This window comes from Loxodonta africana, chromosome 15 (genome assembly GCF_030014295.1).
Source record: "Loxodonta africana isolate mLoxAfr1 chromosome 15, mLoxAfr1.hap2, whole genome shotgun sequence".
NCBI classification, from domain to species: Eukaryota; Metazoa; Chordata; class Mammalia; order Proboscidea; family Elephantidae; genus Loxodonta; species Loxodonta africana.
In genome coordinates this window covers 62,599,489-62,603,480 of record NC_087356.1, presented here as the reverse complement: position 1 = coordinate 62,603,480, position 3,992 = coordinate 62,599,489, and the positions used below count along the sequence as shown (strand labels likewise).

At 39.5% G+C, this 3,992-nt stretch overlaps 1 pseudogene; it reads right to left on the bottom strand.

Moving 5' to 3' along the window:
• Nucleotides 1-726: 726 nt before the first annotated feature.
• Nucleotides 727-2,178, bottom strand: LOC100653898 (olfactory receptor 8B12-like; annotated as a pseudogene).
• Between the last annotated feature and the right edge of the window lie 1,814 nt (nt 2,179-3,992).

Genomic DNA, 3,992 nt, shown 5'->3' with positions numbered 1-3,992 from the left:
GGAAGACCTGGTTGATTCAAACTGCCGATCTATTGGTTACTAGCCGAGTTCTTTACCACTATGATATTAGCTAGAGCCCCAAAATTAGTTACTGCTCCTTTAGAGATTCCAGACACTTACTTGATTACCATGCACCACAAAATTTTTCAATCATAGCTGAAACACTTAAACTAACGCTTAAGAAAAAGCTCTAAATTCTGACTCTTTTAGTCTTGCACTGTATGTGACTTTCCACTCATCATCTTTAGAACACTTAAACCTGTAAAAGTACTGATACATTAGACTCGGTCCTTAGTATTCCTTCCATACACAGCCCCAGGAATCACTATGCTTGTTGCTATATGGAGCCTAATATACTAGCCTCCCACAAACCCCAATCTTCACACATTTTCCTTGTCATTCAGCCAAGGTCAACTTAAGAATTTTCAACTCCTACATTCTTGGGAAAAAAAAAATGTAATGGCCAAAAACTATTTCTTGAGAAGTTAAACGACATTATTGTAAATGGAATCACATTTTAAAGTGTTAGGGTATCATACCTTAAAATGCAATCTGCCAGGGTGGCACTGGAACAAGAAAACATGGCATAAAGGAAAACAAAGCAGAGTGGAATTCAAGGGCCTGGAGTCCACTGCCAGTTGTGGTGCCAAGTAGTTGTGGTCCTTGGGCAACATATGTAATATTTCTGAGTCTCCAATGTGTGGTCTGTTAAATGAGAGGGCTAGATTAAATGATACGTATAAAAAAAAAAATTTTTTTATGGTCCAATCAAGATTAAACAATCTTTGATGTTAGAAACAATCTACATAGGATAAAAAATGCTTGGTATAATCAAGGTGAGGTGAGGGTTAGGGAAAATGGGTCTGCATTAAACACTCATCCAAAAACAAGGGCTTAAAATTCTCTTTATGCTTAGGAGAGAAAACAGTAGAGCTTGAATCCCTCGTTGAAAACACACACACTAGTAAACAAAGTATTAGGTCTCCTTCTTCAAATACTACTCCTTTCTCAAGAAAATATTTTTCTTCTCATGGCTTTCCTCAGGGCAAGTCTGACATCCTTATTCCTCAAGCTATAGATTAATGGGCTTAACAGAGGCACCACAATGATATACAACAGTGAGTACACTTTCACTTGGTCAAGAGGCAAAATGGAAGGTGGTTTGAGGTACACGAAAGCCTCAGAACCAAAGAAAAGAGAAACCACAATCATGTGGGAGCTGCAGGTATGAAAGGCTTTGTACCTGCCCTCAGTGGAGCTAATATGGAGAATGCTAGAGAGTATTAGACCATAAAGGATGAAGATAGTGACAATATGCATTCCAATGTCAATGGCTAAAACAATAAATACCACCAGCCTATTCACATAGGTGCTATTGCAGGAGACCTCAAGGACAGGAAAGATGTCACACAGGAAATGATTGACAAGGTTGTCAGCACAGAAAATCAGACTCATTATGCTTCCCATATGAGCCATGGCACTGAAAAAACCCATCACCTAGATACCTAACAAAAGCAGAAAACAGACTTGTGGAGACATGGTGACTGTGTACACAGCTGGTTTACAGATGGCAACATAGCAGTCATATGCCATTGTTGAGAGAACGAAGGACTCAGAGATACCAAAGAAGCAAAAGAAAAAGAGCTGAATCATACACCCTGCGTGCAAGATGATGTTCTGCTTTGAGACAAAACTCTTCAGCATTTGGGGGGTGATGGTAGTGGAGTAAGAGAAATCTATCAAAGAGAGTTTAAAGAGAAAAAAGTACATGGGTGTGTGCAGGTGAGAGTTCAGCCCAGTCAGAGTAATCAAGCCCAGATTCCCCACCACAATGATCACATAGGAGCAGAGAAACAGGAAGAAGAGAGGAATCTGGAGTCCCGGCTGGCCAGTAAGCCTGCAAGGATAAACTCCATCACAGAAGAGTTCTTGGTTGCCATTCTCCTCTCAGGTACTCTCTGTGGATAACAGAAAGTAATAACTTAAAGGGAAAGAAATATCATCACTACCCTCCCACTACCTGCACGACATCCCCTGGCCTTGTTGGGTTGAAATTCACAAAGGGAGACTAAAATTACTGTATATATGAGGCTAAACTTTGTCTCCAGGGTGAGAGCTGCTGCAGTGGAGAAAGATAGCAAAAACAAGGTAAATGTCCTTTAGATCTTTAAGTCAATACCTTTCTATGTCCTGTCCTCTTCTGTCTCTGCTCCAGTTGCTGAAACATGGGCCTCTTTTCTGAAGAGAGTCCTGACAGGCAGAAGTCACTGCGATTCTCATCAGAGCTTCCACCTCCAGATCAGACTCCGGATCAGAGCAAGAATATGACTAGTTAGCAATTTGGAGAAAGGTTGAGAGCAGTTAACCAATAGGGATTCGTTGTTACTATCAAAATTACACTCCTTGATAACATTAAAAAAAAAAAAACTCATTGCCGTTGATTTGATTCCTACTCATAGCAACCCTGCACTACAGAGTAGAACTGCCCCATGGGGTTTCCAAGGAGTGGCTGATGATTTTGACCTGAATGCTCTTAACCACTGTGCAACCAGGGCTCAATGAGAATATAAAAAATTAGGGGAGAAGAATCAGAGGAGTCCGCTTTCTTGTCAGATCCAGGAATAGTGCAATCAATTCCTGGTGTGGATTTAACTATGAACATATTATTGAACGTGCTCTTTTGTTTTCGCCAAAGCTCTTGGCTCCAGTAGTTGTATGCTTTAATAATAATCTTTTAAAGCTAACACTTTTTTAGCAATTACTATGAGAGGCTGTGCACTAAATTCTATGTAACGATATTATTAATCCCCTTTCACTGAGATTACATAACTAGCCGAAAGTCACAAAACTACTGGGTTGCAGCAAGAAGTTAAACTCAGGCTTTCTGACTCCCACAGTGTGTGCTGTTACCTGATAGATTAGGTCAGGCGGGCATCTGTCTTTCTTTAGTTCAGAGCCACAGTGCTATATTCTACTCTTAACCACAATTGTTCTGGGAAGTGAAAGGGCCCTAGTGAATAGATGACAGCTTTGAGGTCAGAACACTCTTCTCCCACTTCTGATCAGATAAGATAAGAAAGATAAGAACCTGTAATTTATCCTGTAGCTCTGCACTGAAGAACATGATTTCTAATTACCTATTTACCCAAAGGGTCCTCTCTAGTTTCCAGGAAAAACAGAGCATCTTTCCCCAACCAGTGGATGATAGGTGATTTAAGTTTTGTTTTGAATTACAAATTCTGATAAACTGAATATTAAGACAGAGGCTCCCTAAGGATCATTACCTCAGAGATTACCTTCCCTAAGGAAGGAGAAATGTTTGTTTTAAGGAAGAAGAAATGTTTGTTTATACCCTAGATATTTTTTCATTTGGCTTTTATAGACTTAATACTTTCATTCAAGTAACATCTATTCACCACTATTAAGAAAAAAAAATCATCACGAAAAACATAATTATCACTACCATTTGTTGAGTGCACAATACTGTACCAGACACAATACCCTTAAACTGACCCCTGGCACCATGATCCAAAAGAACTATACAAATGTAATCTTGTTTATTCCTCACAATATTAGTACCCATCACAAAGGTAAGGGATTCGGAGGTACAATATGTTTCAGAGCCCACACTTCTGCCTATGCCTGTCTGACTTCAAGTCCCTTATTCTTAACCAGTAGACTAAACTATCTCTTGATGAGAGCTACTGAAACCCATAAGGCAGGGTCCTTGCCTTCTTGGATCAGAAATTCTCTAGGGAAATAGAAATAGATGCATTGACTTGTATAAAAAGAAGCGTTTAGAACCAGAAATGGTAAATCCAAAGGGCTACTGTAATTTAGAAATGCACATTTAATAATTTGTTCATACTTACATTCATTCCAGGAATTAATTACACTACTACTAGCTGACTCCTCCTTTCTAGGAGACTTCTCAGATTCCTCCCCCTATAATCTCATGGAATGTAAGTGTGATGGTAACAAAGAATCCCCAT